General features: G+C 43.8%; 1 protein-coding gene across 2 annotated transcripts in view; it reads left to right on the forward strand.

Moving 5' to 3' along the window:
- The window catches only part of LOC126106308 (proteoglycan 4-like), a 452483-nt gene that overhangs the window by 23671 nt on the left and 401189 nt on the right, over nucleotides 1–27623 (forward strand). Inside the window, exon 2 of one of the 2 annotated variants that reach the window (XM_049912527.1) lies at nucleotides 7675–7852. The exons of the other annotated variant lie outside the window; for it this stretch is intronic. The gene's annotated coding sequence lies outside the window, so the exon portion shown is untranslated. The remainder of the gene's footprint in view (nucleotides 1–7674; nucleotides 7853–27623) is intronic. 2 annotated transcript variants of the gene reach the window in all.

Below are 27623 nucleotides of genomic sequence, written 5' to 3' on the forward strand. Positions count from 1 at the left end.
AAAATGGTATCTACCTGGGAGCCTGTATCTAATATTTTCTGGGTCTCATGAACAAATAAAAGCGAGTTGGGTCTCACACGATCGCTGTTTCCGGAATCCATGTTGATTCCTACAGAGTAGATTTTGGGTTTCCAGAAATGACATGATACGCGAGCAAAATACATGTTCTAAAATTCTACAACAGATCGATAGTTTTGCGCATCTGCTCGACGACCCTTCTTGAAAACTGGAACTATCTGTGCTCTTTTCCAATCATTTGGAACCTCCTGTTCCTCGAGAGACTTGCGGTGATTCAGGATCTACGTCGAATTGTTTATTCCCCTGTAACTGGCTGGATAAGTCAGTTCAGAAGTCAGAGGAAGGCAGGGGTGCACCACCTCATCTAGAAAAGCTCTGTGATGTCCGAAGCAGCGTTCGCGGATATGACAGCTTCATCTGGTTTATCGCTAACGATCTTATTTTGTTCAGTCATCCCAGAGGAGAAACCCTGGACAACGATTCTCATCTCCTCACGCCGTTGAAACTCAAATATTTATTCGTACACATCAACGTTATCCCCTTCAAAACAGTTCTCATTAGATATTATCGTATATGTTTGCCAGCGCTTCTTTCAATTCCCGAAACACTTCTGGAACTCTGTCCTTGGGACAGCTTTTAGTTCTCTCAGGCATGCGTTTTAATCTCATCTAAGCTTGCAAAACGACGGCTCTTAAGGTTCTGTTAATTTCAGAGAATAGAAAAGAGTCGCATGAGACTGCGTCTAGCGAATATGGACGCTGTGGTATCATTACAGTATTGGTTTTGGACGAAAATTCGCGAAGAAGCATCGAAATGTTAGCAGTCTTTCGCCACAAATCCCACTTTTTTATGATTGCATCAAGCAAACAGCGTGGATCTTGTAAAAAAAAAAAAACAAAAAAACTCATTATCGATAGTTCTACCTTGGGTCAAAAACCCATGGTGCACTACGCTATTAAAATCGGAAAACACCGTGAGCATTGTCGTCGCATTTCGGCGCACTTGTCGAGCTTTCCTCGGTCTTGGCCAGGGATGTTCAACCTTATAGCTTAGCTGGGCCGCTTTAGAAGAAGAAGAAGAAGAAGAAGAGTATTTTGGGTCGCACATAATACACTTAACACTAACCGTAACCTCTGAGCAAAAAAAAAAAAAAAAAGGGGTGGCGGTCGGAGGTTTATAGTTAACACATTTAGGTAATTTAGAATTTACTAATTTACGATTCTTTATTCTAAAAAAGCGCGATGGAATTAATTTGACATTTTATGTATGTGATTTCATTAATAATTATATATAAAGTAAGTACAAATCGTAGAATTAGTGTGACATTCTTACACCTTGGCGCTACAGCCCATGTAGGGCCTGTGCCCCCCTGAGAATGACAGCCCAGTGTTGACGATCTTCTTTTCGTTTCCTCCCTCTTCTTTCTCAGATCGTTTTCCGCGTCCTCCAGACATCCTCCTGCAACGTGAGTTTCCTCTGTAGACTACCCAGACAGATATGTCCTCAGGCATTCGCTCTACGTGGCCGATCCACGTCAGTCTGATACACCTGATTTCCGTAAGTCAGCATTACTGTACAGTTCTTCCAGTTCCTCGTTTCTCCGTATTCTTCATTGCCCCAACTCACAGCTGCAAAAAAATGTTTCTTAATATTTTCCTCTCCCCTCTTGTCAAGAAATCCTCTTCTACTACTGTCACTATCCGTGTTTCTGAGCCACACATTTCCACCGGCCTTATGACTGTCGCCTAGGATTTTCTGCTCGTGCTGCTTCACTGAAAGACTTTAATCAGGGCCCAGTAAGCTCTATTTCCCGCAGCAATACATGCTTTTATTTTCTCTCTTGTACTGTTATCTTACGTAGCCAGCATTCCCAGGTATTGGAATTTCTCAGATCTCTCATAACTGCCTCCACTCGGTTAAAATATATTTGTCTTTAACAAGAGTATTTTTCCTAGAAGCTAAGAGATACTGTGTTTTGGTGTTATTTACTCGGAGTCCGAACTGTTGTGCCTCTTTCCTAGTCTGCCAAATCCTTCTCCCAATTCTTTCAGTCTTCCAGACAGCATACACACATCATCGTCGTATGCCAGATTTTGATTCATACTGTTAAACAGAGGGCTATGCGGGTTATCAAAATCTGCCGTTCTATCACACTCTCCCGCACTTTGTTGAAGAGCACTGTGGAATATATTCTATTTCTAGAGAAACAACAAATTGACTTGCGCCAAAAACTTTATATGTTTTGTAGAAACTGAAAAGTTGGCCCTCATAATAAGACAGTGGTTCCATATAAAGTAAGCGACCGCTCAAGAGTTGCTACAAAGGAAATGCAATATGGCGCGCGACGAAAGGGGCTGCCCGTGTAGTGTGTCAACCATAGGCGTAGTCAGGATATGATTTCCGGGGGAGAGGGGGGGGGGGGGTGTTCAACAAATGGACATCGTAATAAAGCAGAGTTGTAATATATATAACAAAGATGCTGTGACTTACCGAACGAGAAAGCGCTGGTGGATAGGCACAATAAAAAAAAAACACACACAAATTTCAAGCTTTCAGAACCCAAGGTTGCTTCATCAGGAAAGAGGGAAGGAGAGGGAAAGACGAAAGGGTGTGGGATCACTCCTTACCGTCTCCCTTAAAACCCACATCCTTTCGTCTTTCCCTCTCCTTCCCTCTTTCCTGATGAAGCAACTGTGGGTTGCGAAAGCTTGAATTTTGTGTGTGTGTTTTTTATGGTTTCTATCTACAAGTGCTTTCTCGTTTGGTAAGTCACAGCATCTTTGTTTTTTATATATATATTTTTCCCACGTGGAATGTTTCATTCTATTATGTAGATCATTTAACTGATAAATATTATCATTAATCAAAAATAGTAAAATTCTTTTGTCGATGGTATCTCCATGAAGATGTTTTTGTATGGCAGTAAACACTGCTTAGAGATCGCAGTGAACATCTGCGCAATCCACGTCCATCCAACAAGTGAAGAAAATAATTTCCGTTTTGCTCAGTGCTTACAACAAATGTTCGGCTTCCACTTCATAGGCCCATCGACATCTTCTGTGGTAGCAGTAAGGAAGTGAGTTTAGTGTTCATGTCTGGGCGACAGCTAAGGCCATTAGAGACGGAGATTTGGCCGTACTTTTTTTTATTAACGGAGGGGAAGGAAGCAGGAGTGGGCTTTTCAAGGAAGCATTGCGGCATTCGCCTACAGTGATCTGGGAAACCGTGGAAAACCAATACCTGTGTAGTCAACTCTGGGGTTGTCTCCGGGTCTCTTGCGCCACACTGCTTAGTACTGTGGCAGAAATGACAGAAAAAAAGCGCGGAGTAGGAACGTGAATGTTCAAATGTAATCCTTATCAATGGTAATGAATCTGAAATTAAATTATGTATGTTGTAATAGTGTTAGATTGCTAAGGTAGGCAATGGCCCGCTACTGGCAAGAAAATTTCTAGAAGATTATAGGTCCATTTAGAATAGTTTATGGACTATTTTCAGTTAGAGTACTAAACTGTACAAATTTGCATAAATCATAATTAGTGTGAATAAACTTTAATGCTTCCTATCTTGTGTGGACTTAATAGAGGAGGTTCTGCATTTACGAAATGTAGTCCACGTTAATTCGTTCAATGAAAAAGAGGCATAACAAGAACTGTGATAGCAGTACAATTTTCGTTAAGACGTATTGAATGGGTACTTTTATAATAGAACTTACGTTAACACATACTGACATCAGCAGTAGCAACAAACTGCACAATAACTGTTGTTGCTAGCAGCAGATTTGGTAGACATATCATATTAGGAAGAAACACTGCAAAGGCGTAAGTAGAATTTAAGTTTTTTTAGTCATAAATACGTAACCAGTGTCTTCATGTATTGCTATAGGTACTACAAATGAACTGTATACTATGTGTGTATTAGAATGGAAATAGCAGAATTACAAACAAGGGAACCCCCCCATCGCACCCCCCCCCCCCCTCAGATTTTGTTATAAGTTGGCACAGTGGATAGGCCTTGAAAAACTGAACACAGATCAATCGAGAAAACAGGAAGAAGTTGTGTGGAACTATGAAAAAAATAAGCAAAATATAAAAACTGAGTAGTCCATGCGCAAGGTAGGCAACATCAAGGAGAGCGTGAGCTCAGGAGCGCCGTGGTCCCGTGGTCAGCGTGAGCAGCTGCGGAACGAGAGGTCCTTGGTTCAAGTCTACCCTCGAGTGAAAATTTTAATTTTATTATTTTCAGACAATTATCAAAGTTCAGGCACTCACACACAATCAACTTCGCTCTCCAAAATTCCAGGACATGTTCAGATTTGCTTGGACATATGCAGGATTTGACGGTCTTCACACGGAAAAATTTGAGAACGTTAGATACATATGTTTTGACAGAGCACAGGGAAAACTGTGCGACTGTGAAACTGTTGCATTCATTTGTTGCAGTTTATGTGACAAACTCTTTATGTTTTCATCACTTTTTTGGGGTGATTATCATATCCACAAGAAAACCTAAATCGGGCAAGGTAGAAGAATCTTTTTACCCATTCGCCAAGTGTACAAGTTAGGTGGATCGACAACATATTCCTGTCATGTGACGCACATGCCGTCACCAGTGTCGTATAGAATATATCAGACGCGTTTTCCTGTGGAGGAATCGGTTGACCTATGACCTTGCGATCAAATGTTTTCGGTTCCCATTGGAGAGGCACGTCCTTTCGTCTACTAATCGCACGGTTTACCGGTGCGGTCGCAAAACACAGACACTAAACTTATTACAGTGAACAGAGACATCAATGAACGAACGGGCAGATCATAACTTTGCGAAAATAAAGAAATTAAACTTTTCACTCGAGGGAAGACTTGAACCATGGACCTCTCGTTCCGCAGCTGGTCACGCTAACCACGGGAACACGGCGCTCCTGAGCTCACACTACCCTTGATGTTGCCTATCTTACGCATGGACTACTCAGTTTGTATATTTTGCTTATTTTTTCATAGTTCCACACAACTTCTTCCTGTTTCCTCGATTGATCTGTGTTCAGTTTTTCACGGCCTATCCAGTGTGCCAACTTATATCTAAATCTGAGGGGGGTGCGATGGGGAGGTTCCCTTGAAAGTAACAGTTTTAGAATTTTTTATTTTAGCAAATACACATTTATATAACAAGTCTTTGTGTTCCGAAAAGGAATCTACGAATTCTGACGCATCAAGTTCTATGCAGTAATGTATGTTCATTAGAGCCAAACCGTTGAGCGTATTTTCGGAAACTGTGTTGCTAAGATAATTTTTTAATCTCCTTAAGCTGGAAAATGTTCGTTCTGGAGCAGCTGTTGAAACTGGTACTGTTACCAAAATCTGAAGCAGTACATAAATGTTTGGATACAAATTTGAATCACACAGATCTAAGTACTCCAAAGCAGATTTTACTAACTCTCTTTGAAGTCATCTGTGCCTTCCAAATGTGTAATTCTGCTTTTATTACTGATGTGCTTTTCTCCGGAAGAAGTTACGAATTCATTGATATCGCCTCATCAATGTCAGTGATTTTATCAAAATTTTCTGGCAATAGACCATAAAGAGCACATATTAATTTGCGACGCTTTGTGAATCTTTCAGTTAACTGTTGAATTGGGTGCTCAAGGAATGGAATAAGTAAATTCACTCTGTAATATGTAATTACATCCACTGCAGGTGTATCAGAGCGGTTCAACTGCTTCCCAGTAAGGCGTGGCGTATGCAGCGTAGCACCATTTTCCTCTGACATTAGCTTCGCTTCTGCAAAAATCTGCGTAAATTCATCTTCAGCATTGACTCTCAACAACTGCAAGGCGTTAAAGAACGTTGTCAACATGATGAAATGTTGCAATAAGGTCTATATTGGTTCCTTGCAGCTGTTTTGATATCGATAGTGTGTAGCTCATCACTTTTTGAAGGACCACTAAACTCATCACAAAATTTGAGGAACGATGTGTGTTTATCATTTGGACAGCTTGTCTTGACGTGTCCTTGTTATGGCTAGACTGCAGTTTTTCGAGGGCGGCTACCATTGCTGGACAAATTTCCTTGAAAACGGATGACTGCTTCGTGCTTGTGGACCCATCGTGTTTCACATAGTGCAAGCAAGTTTTTTTTGTGTCCAGTTGGCAACAGTTCGCGAATTTCGTCTTTTAATACGGCAGTGTGTTGATCACAATGACTGAAGTATGACCCAACAGACTGCACGCACAATCCCCACGCAATTTCCGATTTCTGTTCGTGAACATGCGTCAGCAATTGCAAGCTTAAGCGAGTATGCGCTGCAATGTACATAAAGAGCACGGGCGCATTCCTTACGAACATACGCTTGGGCACCATGCAAAACTGCAGCACCGTCATATCCTCCACTCAAAACTACACGGGAACAGTCAAGTCCATGTTTTTTGAATGCTTTAATGATTAGCTTTGCAAGGCCGAATCCAGTAACATCGATAGTTGGAATATATTCGAGGAACATTTCCTTAATTTTATGGTGATTAACTTTCTCCGAATCAACATACCGTAAGCAAAGTCAGTAGTTTCATCAGCAAGAATACTAAATATTCTGGCTTTCTTTACCGTATCAATTATTTTAGTTGTATAATTTCACCACAGTCCGTCCCGATAGCTGAGTGGTCAGCGTGACGGTTTGCCGTCCTATGGGCCCGGGTTCGATTCCCGGCTGGGTCGGGGATTTTCTCCGCTGAGGGACTGGATGTTGTGTTGTGATCATCATCATTTCATCCCCATCCGGCGCGCATGTGGCCCAGTGTGGCGTCAAATGTAATAAGACTTGCACCAAGGCGGTCGGATCTGCCCCGTAAGGGGACTCCCTGCCAATGACGACAAACGCCCATTTCCATTTAACCACAAATAGCAATCATTTCATTTTGAATTTGTGGGCTGGCATATAAAGCGCTCTTTGGAGCTGTAGACAAATGCTCCAAAATATGTTTATCTCCATACTCATTAGCATAACGCAGTAACACTCGAAAGTTGCCACCGTTCATTAGCTGTCGCTGAGGTTCCAGTAATGTGTAAACTAGTCCAGAGTCAGTATGTCCTCTAAGGAATGCCTTGTTTACCACAAAAAATTATAGCTTTTGCTATGGATGTCAGTTTCCTTTTATTGTCTTCTTGCTGTCGTTTTCTCTCTGCAGACGATTGTTCGGTTACCGTAGACATCTTTGAGGAAACAGTTTTAAGAAAATAGTGTGCCATCTCCGAATTTCGCTTCTGATAGGAAGTTTGTGCATGCATTTGAAACACCTCCAACGCTTTTTCCCAGTTTGAAAAAGGCTCACACACGAGTTTTCCTATTCGCTGATTGTTTGTCTTGCCTTCACATGAACGACCCATAATGACACAGTTTTTGCAGAAGGCTCCATTTTTTTAAAATCTGAATACTACACCCAAGGGAATCTGTCCAACCATTTCAGTTGAAAGCTTCAGTTTCGTTTTGACGAAACAGGAAATTTGTAATCATTAGACGGTACCCAAGCGCCTTTTAAAATTTGTCCCTGTAGACAATCGTCCAGTTGTGAATTTTGATTTGAATATAAAACTATGTCTAATGTAGCAAAACCATTCGAAGCAGATGAGACATCACGAAAACTTCTAAGTGCCCCGCTCGATGTTGCAGGTTGATTGATGCTGGGAGGCAGTGTGCAAGACGACCGCTGAGTAGCCAGACGTACCCGCGCTTGTAGCTCTTTCTGATAATGAGGCCTCAGCAATCACTACGTCTTCACTGTCTCCACACGTCACATTAGGACTGGCCGGCTCGACAGTTGAAGATGCGTCTTTAAATGCACCAGATTGTGAGCACCATTTTTTCCAATATTCCAAGCCCTTAGATTTATTTGTATTCTCAGCTTTCATTTTCTTTGCCGGCCGCTGTGACCGAGCGGTTGTAGGCGCTTCAGTCCGGAACCGCGCTGCTGCTACGGTCGCAGGTTCGAATCCTGCCTCGTGCATGGATGTGTGTGATGTCCTTAGGTTAGTTAGGTTTTAAAGTAGTTCTAAGTTTAGGGGCTGATGACCTCAGCTGTTAAGTCCCATAGTTCTTAGAGCATTTGAACCATTTTTTTTCTTTTCTTTGCCTCTATTTTCGCAAACATGTAACTGGTTATTATTAATTTTATTCGGCTGGTTTTAGTCAGATTGCAAGTGTGCTGATTTAACTTTAGTAAAACACACTCACTAAATGACGGGCAACAGCTACTAGGACAAGAAAATTACCATTCTGCCACACACAAATCTGTGGAGTTCTGAAAACTGAACCAGTCAAATAGGCCTCAGATATGCATAATCCGAGCTTTGCCCGATTTCTGAATGGAATTTCAATCTCAATGAAAATCAGTCGGGTATTACGTTCTGTATCGATTGGGAAAGAATACTTTACAATTTGATTACATTTGGCGGTGCAGAAAAGCTACATTAGAAAACACCAGTTTTTCACCTTTAGATAAACACTCGTTTCGTCGTGTAGCGTTGCTCTTGGGGGACGAAAAAAAAATTTTTTTTTACTTTTTTTTATGTCAGAAAGGTGAATATTTTGGTGGGCCACTTGGCAACAGAATCAGGGATTGATTACACTATTATAATAACATACGTTGAGCATTAAATACCTGCATAAGAGCAGCATATTGATATATATTTGAGATCGTTAGGAAGAAACATTATCATTTCTGTGCATTTTTATAGTCGCGATGTAGTCATACCCGGATCAACACTAGGGGACCAGAAGATTTATAGACTTTAAAAGAAATGCAACACTACACAAAAAAGTTGGTTCAGAAATAATAGGAAAACGATAATGTTCCTTCTGCCTCATGCTGCGTTCGGCCCATCAGCGTGATCGTAATTTCTGATGATGAAGTAACACAAAATAATTATCATCCAGGTAATTAAGGAGATGGAATCATCAAGGTTAATTTATGAAAATAAGCACACTTATCTTTAACACACTTTTTTTTTAATGCTACGTACCTTTTCATATTAAATTACAATAGATGACCATAGTGGTTAAATACTTTATACATAAGTCAAAATGTCCTCTTGATGCTGTCTGTTCGTAATCAGTTACCAGAAACTACATGCTTTCTGATTGAAAAAAAATAACATTTAGCATTTTCACTCAATATTTTCAGATGGAATATAAAATACAGTTGCGGAACGCAGCAAGTCCGCGTCCGCCTCTCATGGAATACAAACAGTAAAAGGTGAGGCGCCAAAAGCCTCATTTGTCTTGAAACAACAGAATTCTTTTTTACACCATTAATCGATACATGTACATAGAGATTTACTGGCACCGCGCAAGAACGGCAAAGATAAAGAATAATAGATTCTGTCGCTGCTATGCGATGGTTCATTTCTTTTCCTTTACAATTGTTCGATAACTTTAGGCCATCAGGCGTTTACTATTGAGCGTATATTAATGTTTGTGAGGCGAAAATTACTAATATTACAGTCGCCATAATACGTGCAATATCTGAGATTGACCAATTTGACGAAAAAATTTCGAGGAGAAAAGTTGTGGAGCATCTAAATATATAGCCAAAATCTCAAAGAAAGTGTCGGAAAACATCGTTCGTTAGTAAATATCGCCAGTTACCAATTTTATGGAAAACGCTTGGTTAGTGACAGTAATTTTTTGACTTTCCATGCATTGGCTTTTTGTAGTATTCAGTCTTGTTGTTTCATTTATTTAGCAGTGCGCTCATTCTCTGGATTTTTGTTGCCCCGCTGACGAAAACGTGTTCCCGCTGCTTCTGTTCAACCGATGCCACAGTGACAGAAGAATGGAAACACACACAATATGAACTCCGGCGTGTAGTAAGTAACACGATACGCAACACATGGTTTACACACAAGCCCTGGCAAAACAATAGATTTTACCAGCCGAATGAATGCAGAGTTTGTGAACTGTGCAATGAACATTGTGAAAGATATCATGCAGAAAACTACAGGAAAAGATGAATGTTAATAATAAAACTAGGACCACAACAATATGACTCAGTTTTGTATTTGCACACTGTATTTTCATAAATAATAAATCTGGCAGTGGAGGAGGCAACCGTTATCAGCTGAGCATTGTTTGCTTACGTTCGTCAGAGGGAGTCAGCACGACGTCTGAAAGGTTTATTTGCAGTGAAAGTGTTATGAACGAAGCAAATTTGACACGACGAAGGAAAAAGACATTCAAATGTTTATTGACAGAACTAAGACGAGAACGTATGGTAAACATGTTGGTTTTGGTGAACTGTACCGTTATTGTTGTTGATAAATGCAGGAAATCATATTAAAAGGATCGTTATGCAAAAACGGGTACAGACAATTGGAAAGAAGTCCTACATTTATCGATCGTCAGTTTTGTGCGAAAAACGTATCACAGGATTGCATGAAAAATGAAATGTAGATTCCGATTAAAAAGAAATCGGGTTCGTGACGTTACAAAGACATTTCAAAATCGATTATGGAATTGGTGACAAAACGGAATAGTGACTGGGGGGACTCAAGTAAAATTTGAGGTAGGTCACATTGAATATGATCTTGTTTTTTGCGTAAACAAATTTAACGTCAGAAATGAACAGTTGAATAAACAGTAAGGTCACCGAATACGAACAAAGAAGTTCTGAGTACAAATAACGGAAGGATATCTGAGACCGGCCAGTGTGGTCGAGCGGTTCTACGCGCTTCAGTCTGGAACCGCGCGATCATTATAATAACGATTAGGGAACCGACGGGGAGGTGAGGGGGTACTTCAGTAGCAGTGTCTCACGTACCATGTCGTACCTTGCGGAGCACAATTATACAAATGTAAATGTAGAAAGAAAACATTAAAAAAAAAACAGGTATGATATTGCACACACTAGTCGTTTCCCTTATACATAACTTTACTTAAAATAAACGTTTTAAAAAAAAATTCTCACCACGTCAGTAACAGTTTCTGCAGTTTCCGGGAAGCGGGATGCCGATGGTGGTAGTAAGCTGCTGCCGTGTGAATAATAACTTCTCATTGTGCCTAGCTTCGGACTTGCGACAACTAGGGTGGCCCTGATGCAGGGACTGCCCTACCTGGAATTTCCAGGGCTCCAGACAAACCGCATTCCTTTGAGGCTCAGTCCAGCCATTGGTGGCAATATTGTCGCCAACGAGCCGCAGTTTGAAAACGCGGTAGATTTGAAATAAAGATTACATTACAATCGATTTTAAGGTCAATTCTTCTCTCAATTCTTCTTACGCCCATGGTGTCAACTGTCGTACACACCTAGCGGCCAGTCTGCATCGCTATATTCCCCAAAACAGAGACGCCCGTGTACGCCACCGGAGTAGTTCCACGTTCAGTCATCAGTAAACGTTGAAGGAAACCGGTTACAATTGGGATTAAGAGGCAAAGATAAGATAGACAACAACAATGACGCTACAAAATTATTATAAAATGTGGCATTAATATGTGGATGAGGAAATATTAATTTGTTCAATATGCATACTTACAATTTTTAGTCAGGATAACAAATAATACCTACTTAACTAACATTTCGCATTATAGTCCACGACGTAAATGTCAGTGTACTCCATTGGGTAAATGATGAAATAAAAATAAACAAATTTACTTAATTGAGAGTGTCTTCATTGTTGTCTATACGCAGATCTCCTCTGGGTTGCATGCCTTGTAGTAAAAATTGTAATGGGTGATAACCAAACCAATTTGATTTTTTCGGAGAATTACCACATTCTTATGTTCTTCCCCCGACCTGTGGATATTAAATTCTGTAATTTTCTTTCCCATGTAGTGTTGTGACATTTCGTATTTTTTGGCCATACGCTCCACAGCATGTCCCATTTTGCATCTGTTTTTGTACTCGTGGGACGTCACATTTCAAAGACATGTCATCGCTTCAAAATCATTAATTTTTTCACAATGCTCTCTCGTGGGCAAGTAGAATCTGACTCTGAAAACGTACAGCCTACAATAAGTCGGGAAACACTGTCGCATGTTCCCCATTTCGAGGCGCATCCCGAGACACGGGACATTCGTATCGCGACAGTCGCAGAACCCGAGAAATAAGTCGTGGCACAGCCCTGAAAATTGTCCCACGATTCGTGATCCGCGATTTTGTCGCTAGATGTATACGAAGCTTAAGTTGACTGATCGGCTCTGTAGGCTCCGAATTGGTGGAAGTCGCAAGGCTTCGGCTGCTAGTCATTTCTTTCTGGCTGCGGCCAACATTTTAATTAGCTGTCAATTGTGCGTGAAGTATCTTTGTTGTCTGCTGTCTAGTTTACTCTATTTCGCACTGTTTCTTTTCCCCGTGATAAGTATACATAATTGTAGCAGTAAGGATCTTTATTAAAAAAGACAGCGCATTAGAGGATTTCATTTTCAGTTCTGAACATTTAAGCAATCGTTGCTACCGTTCGAGATTCCTGTGTTTCTGTGGAAGAGTGAGGCACAGGGTAAGGTGGCAGCACTGTGGGAGACAGGCGTGGCTTGTCCCCCACCCACCCCCCACCCACTCACCCTCCTTCCTCGTGCGTGTCTCCACACCCCATGACGATCTACACTGAAGAGCCAAAGACACTGGTACACCATCGTAATATCGTGTAGGGCCCCCGCGAAGAAGCACAAGTGCTGCAACACGACACGGTATGGGCTTGACCAATGTCTTGTCTAAAGTAGTGCTGGGTGGAAGTGACTTCCTGAATCCTGCACAGGCGACCATAAATCCGTAAGAGTACGAGGGGGTGGAGATCTCTTCTGGACAGCGTGTTGCAAGGCATGCCAGATATGCTCAATAATGTTCATGTCTTTTTTAGGTTTGGGAAAATAAAAAAGTCTGATGGAGCCAAATATGGAGAATATGACGTCCTAGAAGACCGATCCCGTCACCTAACCGGCTGATTTTTGCACCCGTATTTTCATTTTGGGCGGTAGTGGATGAAGGATGTTTCCATTGTTGTGACTTGTTTCGTTTAAGGATCAAAGTGGTGAACCCACATTTTGCCCGTTGTCACACACCTTGCAAGAAAGCCGCCTTCATCCGCTTCAAATTGGCGGACGATTCATGAACGTGGCTGCGAGTCCTATAGCGGGCAGTGTTCCCGGGAGATATTATCGGCAATATCCAATTTACGTACATAAAATAGTTTTGCAGCACCACTTTTTCGCAAAATATGGGAAGGAAAGAGCTTGAAGTAGAAGAGATTTGTTTCAGAGTGTCGATGATGTAGTGGTCATGGCTGTTGACGTGTGCTTCTTAGAACCTATATTTACTGTACTATTTTGCTCCGAAATCATTGTTCCTGTCATATCGCTCAATGTTGGGCATTCCTTCTGCGACACCATGTGTACGTCATCGGGGAGCGTTATATGACCGCAGCTGCGGCATTCAATGTCGCGATGGACAGTATTCGTAAAAAAAAAAAATTGCCTCCGGCTGAAGTCGATGTTCTGTGCCACTTCACAAGTATAGCTGCAACAGTTCTACAACCTAGCTAGCCCCACCACTCCGCCATTGGTTCCATTATTAGTGGTTACGAGTTTCCTTGACTACAGATAGCTTTCGCTGCACACTCGAGTTTATACCTGCCGTAAACCATTTACGACGTAAGCGTTACTTCGTATCCATTCTTCTCGTATACGTTCACAGTATTACATCACATTCTTAGAAAGTATGGCGTAATAGCTTCCCTTCCGTGCCCTCTTCGTGACTCTTGTTCACTGTGATCTACATCTACACGTAGACTCTGCAAGCCAGTGTACAGTACATGGCGGAGGGAAGATTGTACCATTATTAGCGATTCTCATTCCTATTCCATTCGGGTGTTAAGTGAGAGAAACACATGCCTTCTGTAATATCATCTATTTCTCACGATCCCTATGCGAGGTATAAATTGGTGGCAGTCTGATGGCCGCACAGTGATCTACGAATACAGTCCTCTAAATGGTGTAGGGTTTCGTGAGAACTACTTTGTCTTTCTCCCGAGGATTCCCATTCAGGTTCCCTGACCCTTTATATTAGACATTGGTGCGGGCCAACAGGCAGAGTCCATATTTCTGGATTTCCCGAAAGCGTTTGACACGGCGCCCCATTGCGGGCTTTTAACGAAGGTACGAGCATATGGAATAAGTTCACAGATACGCCACTGGCTCGACGACTTCTTAAGTAATAGAACCCAGTATGTTGCTCTCGACGGCGAGTGTTCATCAGAGACAAGGGTATCGTCAGGAGTGCCTCAGTGAAGTACGGCAGAACCGCTGTTCTTCTCTGTATACATAAATGATTTTGCGGTCGGGGTGGGGAGCAATCTGCAGTTTGCTGATGATGCTGTGGTAAACGGTAAGGTGTTGAAGCTGAGAGACTGTAGGAAGATACAAGACCACTTAGACATCATTGTCATGAATGGGAGCTTGTTCTAAATGAATAAAAATGTAAGTTATTGCGGATGAGTAGGAAGGGAGACAGCATATAGGACGCTGGTGCGACCTATTCTTGAGTACTGCCCGAGTGTTTGGGAAGCGTACCAGGCCGGATTGAAGGAAGACATCGAAGCAACTCAGAGGCGGGCTGCTAGATTTGTTGCCACTACGTTCGAACAAAACTTCAGTGTTGCGGAGATGCTTTGGGATCTCAAATGGGGATCCCAAGAGGGAGCGCTGTTTGCGGGAAACACAACTGAGAAAATTTAGAGATCCGGAATTTGAAGCTGACTACAGGACGATTGTGCTCCCGCTAACATACACTGTGTGCGCCTAAGGACCACGAAGATAAGATACGAGGAATTAGGGCTCATACGGAGGCGTACAGACAGTCGTTTCTCCCGCGCTCTGTTTGCTACTGGAACAGCAGGGAAAATGACAAGTAGTGGTACAGGGTGCCCTCCGCCAAGCACCTTAGTGTATCTATGTACACTAGGGGCCATTAAAATTGCTACACCAAGAAGAAATGCAAATTATAAACGGGTATTCATTGGACGAATATATTATACTATAACTGACATGTGATTACATTTTCACGCAATTTGGGTGCATAGATCCTGAGAAATCAGTACCCCCGTACAACCACCTCTGCCCGTAATAACGGCCTTGATACGCCTGGGCATTGAGTCAAACAGAGTTTGGATGGCGTGTTCAGGTACAGCTGTCCATGTAGCTTCAACACGATACCACAGTTCATCAACAGTGGTGACTGGCGTATTGTGACGACCCAGTTGCTCGGCCACCACTGACCAGACGTTTTCAATTGATGAGAGATCTGGAGAATGTGCTGGCCAGGGCAGCAGTCGAACATTTCCTGTATCCAGAAAAGCTTGTACAGGACCTGCGACTTGCGGTCGTGCATTATCCTACTGAAATGTAGCGTTTCGCAGGGATCGAATGAAGGGTAGAGCCACGGGTCGTAACGCAACTGTTCAAAGTGGCGTCAGTGCGACGGTGGCCGAGACGTGTAACCAATGGCACGCCATACCATCACGCCGGGTGATACGCCAGTATGGCGATGACGGATATACGCTTCCAAAGTGCGTTCACCGCGATGTCGCCACACACGGATGCGACCATCATGATGTTGTAAACAGAACCTGGATTCATCCGAAAAAATGGCGTTTTGCCATTCGTGCACCCACCATCGCAGGCGCTCCTGTGATGCAGCGTCAAGGGTAACCGCAGGCGTGGCCTACGAGGTGATATTCCGTGTTGCTGTAAACGTCATCGAACTGTTCATGCAGATGGTTGTTGTCTTGCGTACGTCCCCATCTGTTGACTCAGGGATCGAGACGTGGCTGCACGATCCGTTACAGCCATGCGGGTAAGATGCCTGTCATCTCGACTGCTAGGGATACGGGGCCGTTGGGATCCAGCACGGCGTTCCGTTCCGGCGTCCCTCCTGAACCCACCGATTCCATATTCATTGTATGTCGACCAACGCGAGCAGCAATGTCGCGATACGATAAACCGCAATCGCGAAAGGCTACAATCCGACCTTTATCAAAATCGGAAACGTGATGGTACGCATTTCTCCTCCTTACACGTGGCATCACAACAACGTTCCACTAGGCAACGCCGGTCAACTGCTGTTGGTGTATGAGAAATCGGTTTTAAACTCTCCTTATGTCAGCACGTTGTAAGTGTCGCCACCAGCGCCAACCTTGTGTGAATTCTCTGAAAAGCTAATCATTTGCATATCACAGCATCTCCTTCCTGTCGGTTAAATTTCGCGTCTGTGGCACATCATCTTCGTGATGTAGCAATTTTAATGACTAGTAGTGCAGATGTAGATACCGGCCTGTTGAGATCCTAGCGGTGCGTCTCAGAATTCGTTCCATGTCTGCTGCCTCGCGTACTTGATAAAAAAGCCACACACTGGAACAACACTCTAGAATCGCTCACACTAGCATCTTGTTTGTGAATTTTCGTTACTGATGCACTGAATTTTCTCAGAACCCTTCCAACAAATCTGGCTCCGCTCTGAGAGATCGATGAGCGAAGGCGTTTGTGCTGGTGAGGGAGAAGTCCTCAATGCGAGGGCGGTGCTGGTAATTCCAAAAACCGGACAAATGTGCGTGGGACTCGCGCTCTCAGGCTCCAGTGCAAACTTAATTGTCTGTACAGGGTGAAAAGTATTTAAACCGAGAAGCTCTGGGAGGTTGTAGGGGACATCAAAACAAATATTTTTCCCTGATATCATTTTTTTCCTGTGAGGAGTATTTAAACCGGTAGAGGAAGATTTCTCTGGCGGCAAATTAATTAAACCAACAAACACTTTTCCATTTTGTTATGACCAAGACACAACACATTAACACAACCCAATTTCAATTACAGTAGATTTTCAAAAATGCCTCCATTGACACGTAAACAATGGTTACACCGTCGGATCATGTTCTGTCTGACACGTGCAAAAACCACAGGAGTATCCTGATTCCTTCCTGCTTCTGCTGCTGCTGCTACTGCTATCTGGGCAACCAGATCCTCTTCTGATGCAACAGGAGTTGCATAAACAAGGTTGCGCATCTCTCTCCACACCAAGAAGTCCAGAGGGGACATATCTGGGGATCGAGCAGGCCACAGTACATGACCACTTCTGCCAATCCACGTTTCTGGGGCCGGCCGGAGTGGCCGAGCGGTTCTAGGCACTACAGTCTGGAACCGCGCGACCGCTATGGTCGCAGGTTCGAATCCTGCCTCGGGCATGGATGTGTGTGATGTCCTTAGGTTAGTTAGGTTTAAGTAGTTCTAAGTTCTAGGGGACTTATGACCACATTAGTTGAGTCCCATAGTGCTCAGAGCCATTTGAACCATTTTTTTGAACGTTTCTGGGAACCGTCGGTCCAGGAATCGACGTACACGACGATTGAAATGTGCCGGCACCCCGTCATGTTGGAACCACATGCGTTGTCTTGTTGGGAGCGGGACGTCTTCCAGCAATTCTGGCAATGCTCTGGGAGGATAATCAACTGGTTCCAGGTTGTGGACACGCTGTATGTGAAATGGACGTAACAGTTGCTCTCGAAGGACTGTTCTTTCATTCGTGTGATTCGTCCCCATGTTACGTGCAATTGCACGAGTGCTGATTGAAGGATCCCGCTCCACATGCTGCAAGACAGCTTCCTCAAATTGCAGCGTTCTTACCGTGCGACGGCGTCCCTGCCCAGGTAATCTGCTAAATGGCCCGGTCTCACGCAGACGTTGGTACACAGCAGCAAAGGTCGTATGATGCGGGATACGGCGATTAGGATATTGTTGTCGATAAACCCGCTGTGCAGCTCGTCCGTTGTGGTGCGCTACGTAGTACGCACCAACCATATCAGTGTACTCACTCCAGGCGCAACGCTCCATTAGTAAACAGAGACAATGCACTACTACACTCTTGGACAGCAGTTGCCTACAACTGAAGAGCGTAATACGCCCTCTAACAACTGACGATCGTAATACGCCCTCTAACAACTGAAGATCGTAATACGGCCTCCACCGGTTTAAATACTCCTCATACGAGAAAATGACATTAGGGAAAAATATTTATTTTGATGTCCCCTACAACCTCCCAGACTTTGTCGGTTTAAATACTTTTCACCCTGTATAGACAATAATAATAACAATAGTTTCGCATGGCTCAGTGCCCTGGTGCGAGTCTTTGTATTGGAGGTCAGTGCCTCGACTTGCGTGTCCATAACACACCCAGTTATCCAACTGGCCAAAAGGGACCTACAGTTGAAAGTCCAGTCTGAATGAAATGATGATCGTGGCGACTCCTAACATCGTCGAGCTGTTAAGGCCAGCTTACAACGAAGACTCGAACATCCGTGGTCCGGCCGAGATTGGATTCCACGACCACTGGGTTTCCAGGCCCGTGCTTCACCGCCAGACCACAACCACGCCTGACATGTATACTGGCAGTTCGTCTCTCTATAGGTTTTGATGACCGTGTTTGCAAGTATCAAAATATGTGACGTAAATGGTCATATCTTTTGATTGCGTTTGCTTAGAAGTTTAAGTTTTTTAAACTGTCAAGGGACTGTAGACCTTGGCACCCAATATAAATTTCAGCTTGGTACCTATACCCGTTCCTGAGAAAAAGGGGTCTTAACAGATGGATGGACAGACAGACAGATGGACAAGAAATGGTGGCAAAAAATAATAATTTATATGCGCTGTAACAACAAGATACTTATTTTCGGATTTTTTTTCCTTTACTTGCTCTGTGAAATCTTGCTTTTTGTTAAATTCCATAATTTCAGGTCAGCGGGAAGTTTTGATGAGTGCGTTTTCGATTATCGAAATATGCGACTTAAATGCGCGTACCTTTTGATTTCAATACTTATAAGCTTAAATTGTTCACGCCACAGGCAGCCGTGCGGCGTGCCAAACTTCACGCGTACCAGAGAAAGCCTCGGCCTGCCTTGGCTTCCGTCGGTCCTTACCGGAGGTACTCGCTACAGCGCGACGTTTTATTCAGTACTGCTGCTGTGGCATTTTTCCGTCTTCAGTTCGGCAGAATCGTGGTGTAAGTGATGTTTGGGGCCTACACTTCGCTGTTTTGTTTGTGGTATTAAGGACGTGCACAGGTCCACTGGATCTTTCCACAAAAAGAGGCAGTCTAGCGATCTATCGTCACAAGCCAAAAATGAATGGGAATGAAAGAAGAGAGACGCTGTCACATAAGCAACGAGTAGACTTGGAGAAAGCTTTTGACAATGTTGACTGGAATACTCTCTTTCAAAGTCTGAAGGTGGCAGGGGTCAAATACAGGGAGCGAAAGGCTATTCACAATTTGCACAGAAACCAGATAGCCGTTAAGAGAGTCGAGGGGCACAGAAGGGAAGCAGTGGTTGTGAAGGGAGTGAGACAGGGTTGCAGCCAGTCCCCGATGTTATTCAATCTGTATATTGAGCAAGCAGTAAAGGAAACCAAAAGAAAAATTCGGAGTAGGTATTAAAATCCAGGGAGAAGAAATAAAAACTTTGAGGTTCGCCGATGACATTGTAATTCTGCCAGAGACAGCAAAGGAATTGAAAGAGCAGTTGAACGGACAGTGACTTGAAAGAATGATAGAAGATGAACGTCAACAAGAGTAAAACGAGGATAATGAAATGTAGCGGAATTAAATCAGGTGATGCTGAGGGAATTAGGAAATGAGACACTTAAAGTAGTAGATGAGTTTTGCTATTCGGGGAGCAAAATAACTGATGATGGTCGCAGTAGAGAGGATATAAAATGTAGACTGGCAATGGCAAGGAAAGCGTTTCTGAAGAAGAGAAATTTGTTAACATCGAGTATAGATTTAAGTGTCAGGAAGTCCTTTCTGAAAGTATTTGTATGGAATGTAACCATGTATGGAAGTGAAACATGGACGATAAATAGTTTAGACAAGATGAGACTAGAGGCTTTCGAAATACTGTGCTACAGAAGAAAGATGAAGATCAGATAGGTAGATCACGTGACTAGTGAGGAGGGACTGAATAGAATTGGGGAGAAGAGAATTTGTGGCACAACGTGAGTAGGAGGAGGAATCGGTTGGTAGGACACGTTCTGAGGCATCAAGGGGTCACGAATTTAGTACTGGAGGGAAGCGTGGAGGGTAAAAATCGTAGAGGGAGACCAAGAGATGAATCACTAAGCAGATTCAGGAGGATGTAGGTTGCAAAAAAATGGTTCAAATGGCTCTGAGCACTATGGGACTTAACATCTATGGTCATCAGTCCCCTAGAACTTAGAACTACTTAAACGTAACTAACATAAGGACATCACACAACACCCAGCCATCACGAGGCAGAGAAAATCCCTGACCCCGCCGGGAATCGAACCCGGGAACCCGGGCGTGGGAAGCGAGAACGCTACCGCACGACCACGAGATGCGGGCGATGTAGGTTGCAATAGTTACTCGGAGATGAAGAGGCTTGCACAGGATAGAGAAGCATGGAGAGCTGCATCCAACCTGTCTCGGGACTGAAGACCGCACAACACGAACAACCAGTGAATGGGCATGCCCGGAACGATTTTTCGATTTAAAATGCGGTTTCGTTGAATTTATGACGGAAAAAGAAGTACAGGGACGAAAATTAGAACATCCGGAATGGTTGCAGACCTCGCATATTAAGTGGCCTTGTCAAGCACGCTGCCGACAGTAAGACACTGCAAGGTGAGGAACAAGTTATTTCTGATTTGACGGGATACATGTAAACAGAAAACAGCGTTGTAGAAGGACTCATTCTAACAAACAGTTCAGCTCCGCAAGCTCACTGCCGTTAAAGAAAACGCGAGGTTTGAAGTATTCATGGTGGCCTTGAAAGGATAGTTTTCTAAACGTTTAAGGACACTGTCAACCTTACATCTGTTTTATAGGTATTAGAATATGAGTCATGTGGCAAGAATATTTTACCGTCACAAATAAATTTGAATACAGTGAAGAGACATGACAGTGACCGGAAGGATAGTTCATAATTTTCTGGAAAAAAAAGGGGTACGAAGGAGATGTGAACACGGGTCTCCTCTTTTGCAGTCCAACACCGTGCTTTTCAAATTCCCTTCGTGTTGCACACCTTGAGCTTGGACCATTCGCTGTTTCTGTTTTGCTTCCTTTTCACTGTTCAGTACACCTTCTCCCTGTTGTCACCCCTGATCTGTGTTAAGCTCTTGACGAGCTATCCACAGGGCCATCATACCACAAAACGTGAAGGGTGGGGGAGGGTGCGATGGCGAGTTCCCTTGTTAGAAGCTTAAATCTTTTACACCACCATGGGACTGTACACCTTAGTATGAGATATAAATTTCAAATCGATACCCGTGCCTGTTCCTGAAAAAATGGCCTCATAACAGACAGGCAGATAGGCGGACAACATAGTGTTCACATAATGATTCTGTTTTTACCGACTGAGGTACGGAACCCTAAAAAGTACTGTGATAGGTTTGAGAAAATTTATTCCCCCGTGGTCGCAACACATGTAAGGCCACTTTCTTCAAGATTCTTTAACCCGTCTAAAAAAGAAGAGTTTTCGATTATGCTGTAAACCACCCCTTCACAGACTTTCTAGCTACCTCATTGTTCATAAATTGTCTTCCCCTGAGATGCTTCTTGAAGTTTGGAAACAGATAATACACTGAAGTGCCAAAGAAACTGGTATCAAATACAGTGACATGTAAACAAGCAGAATACGGCGCTGCGGTCGGCAACGCCTATGTAAGGCAACAATAGACTGGTGCAATTGTTAGATCGGTTATTGCTGCTACAGTGGGAGGTTATCAAGATCTGAGTGAGTTTGAACGTGGTGCAATAGTCGGCGCATGAGCGATGGGACACAGCATCTCCGAGGTAGCGATGAAGTGGGGATTTTCCCGTACGACTGTTGCACGAGTGTACCATGAACATCAGGCATTCGGCGAAACATCAAATCTCCGACATCCGCTCGCTCACCGATAGATCTGTACCTACAGATTGGAAACTTGCTCAGGTCGCACCAGTGTTTAAGAAGGGTAGTAGGAGTAATCCATCGAACGACAGACCTACATCATTGACGTCTGTTTGCAGTAGGGTTTTGGAGCATATACTGTATTCAAACATTATGAATCACCTCGAAGGGAACGATCTATTGATACGTAATCGCCGGCCGGAGTGGCCGTGCGGTTCTAGGGGCTACAGTCTGCAACTGCGTGACTGCTACGGTCACAGGTTCGAATCCTGCCTCGGGCATGGATGTGTGTGATGTCCTTAGGTTGGTTAGGTTAAAGTAGTTCTAAGTTCTAGGGGACTGATGACCACAGCAGTTGAGTCCCATAGTGCTCAGAGCCATTTGAACCATTTGATACATAATCAGCATGGCTTCAGAAAACATCGTTCTTTTGCAACGCAGCTAGCTCTTTATTCGCACGAAGTAATGCGACAGGGGATCTCAAGTTGATTCCGTATTTGTAGATTTCCGGAAAGCTTTTGACACCGTTCCTCACAGGCGACTTCTAATCAAGCTGCGGGCTTACGGGGTATCGTCTCAGTTGTGCGACTGGATTCGTGATTTCCTGTCAGGAAGGTCGCAGTTCGTAGTAATAGACGGCAAATCATCGAGCAAAAGTGAAGTGATATCAGGTGTTCCCCAGGGAAGCGTCCTGGGACCTCTGCTGTTCCTGATCTATATAAATGACCTGGGTGACAATCTGAGCAGTTCTCTTAGGTTGTTCGCAGATGATGCTGTAATTTACCGTCTAGTAAGGTCATTCGAAGACCAGTATCAGTTGCAAAGCGATTTAGAAAAGATTGCTGTATGGTGTGGCAGGTGGCAGTTGATGCTAAATAACGAAAAGTGTGAGGTGATCCACATGAGTCTGGGTGTTAAAATTACGAACAACTTCAGTTGGAAAGACCACATAGATAATATTGTGGGGAAGGCGAGCCAAAGGTTACGTTTTATTGGCAGGACACTTAGAAGATGCAACAAGTCCACTAGAGAGACAGCTTACACTACACTCGTTCGTCCTCTTGTTAGAATATTGCTGCGCGATGTGGGATCCTTACCAGGTGGGATTGACGGAGGACATCGAAAGGGTGCAGAAAAGGGCAGCTCGTTTTGTATTAGCACGTAATAGGGGAGAGAGTGTGGCAGATACGATACGCGAGTTGCGATGGAAGTCATTAAAGCAAAGACGTTTTTCGTCGCGTCGAGATCTATTTACGAAATTTCAGTCACCAACTTTCTCTTCCGAATGCGAAAATATTTTATTGAGCCCAACCTACATAGGTAGGAATGATCATCAACATAAAATAAGAGAAATCAGAGCTCGAACAGAAAGGTTGAGGTGTTCGTTTTTTAACGCGCGCTGTTCGGGAGTAGAATGGTAGAGAGATAGTATGATAGTGGTTCGATGAACCCTCTGCCAAGCACTTAAATGTGAATTGCAGAGTAATCATGTAGATGTAGATGTTGCGGCCGGAAAAGATCCTGCAAGAATGGGACCAACTACGACTGAAGAGAATCGTTCAACGTGACAGAAGTGCAGCCCTTCCGCAAGTTGCTCCAGATCTTCGTACTGGCTCATCAACAAGTGTCAATGTCGGTCGTAGTGGCCGAGCGGTTCTAGCCGCGTCAGTCTGGATCCGCGCGACTGCTACGGTAGCAGGTTCGAATCCTGCCTCGGGCATGGATGAGTGTGATGTCCATAGGTCAGTTAGGTTTAAGTAGTTCCATGAAACATCGATATGGGCCTTTGGAATCAAAGGCTCACTACTCTACCCTTGATAACTGCACGACACCCTCGCCTGGGACCGTCAACACCGGCACTGGACTGTTGGTGACTGAAAACATGTTGCCTTGTCGGAGGAGTGTCGTTTCAAATTGTATCGAGAAGATGGACGTGTACAGGTATGGAGACCTCCTCATGAATCCATGGAATCTGCGCGTCAGCAGGGAGCCGGTCTTAGTGGCCGAGCGGTTCTAGCCGCTTCAGTCTGGATCCGCGCGACTGCTACGGTAGCAGGTTCGAATCCTGCCTCGGGCATGGATGAGTGTGGTGTCCTTAGGTTAGTTAGGTTTAAGTAGTTCTAAGTTCTAGGGGACTGACGACCTCGGAAGTTAAGTCCCATAGCGCTCAGAGCCATTTGAGCCATTTTGAGGCACGTGTCACGCTGCACTGCTCGTTTTCAGTACGGATTATGCTGATCAGCTGGAACATCAGTAACCAAGACAGCCAACGCACTGCATGTTTCAAGGGGAACTGTTTCGACAGTCATGACAGCCCACACAAAACATGGAAAGAGGACATCGTCTAAACGTAATGTTGTTGTTGTTGTTGTTGTTGTTGTGGTCTTCAGTCCTGAGACTGGTTTGATGCAGGTCTCCATGCTACTCTATCCCGTGCAAGCTTCTTCTTCATCTCCCAGTACTTACTGCAACCTACATCCTTCTGAATTTGCTTAGTGTATTCATCTCTTGGTCTCCCTCTACGATTTTTACTTTCCACGCTGCCCTCCAATGCTAAATTTGTGATCCTCTGATGCCTCAGAACATGTCCTACCAACCGATCCCTTCTTCTAGCCAAGTTGTGCCACAAACATCTCTTCTCCCCAATCCTATTCAATAGTTCCTCATTAGTTATGTGATCTACCCATCTAATCTTCAGCATTCTTCTGTAGCACCACATTTCGAAAGCTTCTATTCTCTTCTTGTCTAAACTATTTATCATCCATGTTTCACTTCCATACACGGCTACACTCCATACAAATACTTTCAGAAACGTCTTCCTGACACTGAAATCTATACTCGATGTTAACAAATTTCTCTTCTTCAGAAACGTTTTCCTTGCCATTGCCAGTCTACATTTTATATCCTCTCTACTTCGCCTATCGTCAGTTATCTTTCTTCCGAAATAACAAAACTCATTTACTACTTTGTCTCATTTCCTAATCTAATTCCCTCAGCATCACTCGACTTAATTCGACTACATTCCATTATCCTCGTTTTGCTTTTGTTGATGTTCATCTTATATCCTCCTTTCAAGACACTGTCCATTCCATTCATCTGCTCTTCCAAGTCCTTTGCTGTCTCTGACAGAATTACAATGTCATCGGCTAACCTCAAAGTTTTTATTTCTTCTCCATGGATTTTAATACCTACTCCGAATTTTTCTTTTGTTTCCTTTACTACTTGCTCAATATACAGATTGAATAACATCGGGGAGAGGCTACAACCCTGTCTCACTCCCTTCCGAACCGCTGCTTCCCTTTCATGTCCCTCGACTCTTATAACTGCCGTCTGCTTTCTGTACAAATTGTAAATAGCCTTTCGCTCCCTGTATTTTACCCCTGCCACCTTTAGAATATGAAAGAGAGTATTCCAGTCAACATTGTCAAAAGCTTTCTCTAAGTCTACAAATGCTAGGAACGTAGGTTTGCCTTTCCTTAATCTAACATAAGTCGTAGGGTCAGTATTGCCTGACGCGTTCCAATATTTCTTCGGAATCCAAACTGATCTTCCCCAAGGTCGGCTTCTACTAGTTTTTCCATTCGTCTGTAAAGAATTCGCGTTAGTATTTTTTGTTCGGTAATTTTCACATCTCGTACGCTAACACAAATAGTGTCGAAACAACACAAAACTACGGCGGCTGCAGAGCTCAACAGCCATCATAGAGACCCCACATCTATCGACACTGTCCGCGAAGAACTCCAAAAGCGGATACTCATGGACGAGCTGGAAACTATTTGTTACAACAAATGCGAAGAAGCTTGAAACATTGTGTCAGGAGCATAAATCCTGGACGGCTGATCAGTGGAAACACGTCATATGGTCCGACGAATCAACGTTTTCGTTATTTCCAACATCGGGCCGGATTTACGTCTGGAGAATGCCAAAAGAAACCTAGAGTCGTGATTGCTTAATTCCGACGGTTGACCATGAAGATGGAAGTGTGATGGTGTGGGCAGCCATATCACAGTATTCTGCTGGTCCGATCATTATCTCAAAGGCCGTGTTACAGCCAGCGATTATGTGAACATTTTAGACGATCGGGTGCACCCCGTGATTCAGATATTGTTTCCTAACAATGATGCCGTATTTCAGGACGATAATGCACTCATTCACACGGCCAGGATATGGTATGAGGAGCATGCAACAGAGTGCAGCGTCTTCCCTGGCCAGCACAGTCCCCGGACTTGAACGTTATGGAACCCTTGTGGGCGGTATTGGAGCACAGACTCCGGGGCAGATTTCCGCCTCCCTCGGCACTACAGGAGTTAGAAGAGGTTCTGATCGAAGAGTGGCATAACATTCCACTGGAAACTATACTATCATTATATGCCAGTATTCCAAGAAGCATCGCAGCTGCACTAGGGGCAAGTGGGTGTCCAACCCCTTATTAATAAAGCATTCCCAGGTAAGTACAGGTGTTCAGATTATTTAGCCTATCTCCTGTAGATACTCCGCAAGCCAGAGGGTACCCTGTACCACTACTGGTCATTTGCTTTCCTCTTCCACTCGCAAGTAGAGCGAGGGAAAAACGACTGTCTATATGCTTCCGTATGAACCCTAATTCATCGTATGTCTTCTTCGTGGTCCTTAAGCGCAATGTATGTTGGCCATGGTAGCATGATTCGGCAGTCACGGCTACAAATGCCGGTTATCTAAAATTGCTCCGCAGTGTTCCTCGAAAAGAACGTCGCCTGCCCCCCAGGGATTCCCATTTGAGTTCCTGAAGCATTGCCATAACGTTGTTCGACCTACCGTTAACAAGTCTAGAAGCTCGCCTCTGAACTGTTTCGATGTCTTCCTTTAATCCTACCTGCTACACGTCACAATCACTCCAGCAATACTCAAGAATAGGTCGTTCCAGCGTCCCATATACGCTCTCCTCTACAGATGAACAATGCTTTCCCAAAATTCCAACAATAAAGCGAAGTCGACCATTCGACTTCCGTATCACAATGCTCACCGTTCGTTTCATTTCAGATCGCTTCACAACGTTACGCCCAGATACACTACTGGCCATTAAAATTGCTACACCAAGAAGAAATGCAGATGATAAACGGGTAATCATTGGACAAATATATGATACTAGAACTGACATATGATTACATTTTCACGCAATTTGGTTGCACCGATCCTGAGAAATCAGAACCCAGAACAACCACCACTGGCCGTAATAACGGCTTTGATACGCCTGGGCATTGAAGCAAACAGAGCTTGCATGCCGTGTACAGGTACAGCTGCCCATGCAGCTTCAACACAATACCACAGTTCATCAAGAGTAGTGACTGGCGTGTTGTGACGAGCCAGTTGCTCGGCCACCATTGACCAGACGTTTTCAATTGGTGAGAGATCTGGAGAATGTGCTGGCCAGGGCAGCAGACGAACATTTTCTGTATCCAGAAAGGCCCGTACAGGACCTGCAACATGGTGGTTGTGCATTATCCTTCTGAAATGTAGGGTTTCGCTGGGATCGAATTAAGGGTAGAGCCACGGGTCGTAACACATCTGAAATGTAACGTCCACTGTTCAAAGTTCCGTCAATGCGAACAAGAGTTGACCGTGACGTATAACCAATGGCACCCCATACCATCACGCCGGGTGATACGCCAGTATGGCGATGACGAATACACGCTTCCAATGTGCATT

Source organism: Schistocerca cancellata, chromosome 10 (assembly GCF_023864275.1).
Source record: "Schistocerca cancellata isolate TAMUIC-IGC-003103 chromosome 10, iqSchCanc2.1, whole genome shotgun sequence".
NCBI lineage: Eukaryota > Metazoa > Arthropoda > Insecta > Orthoptera > Acrididae > Schistocerca > Schistocerca cancellata.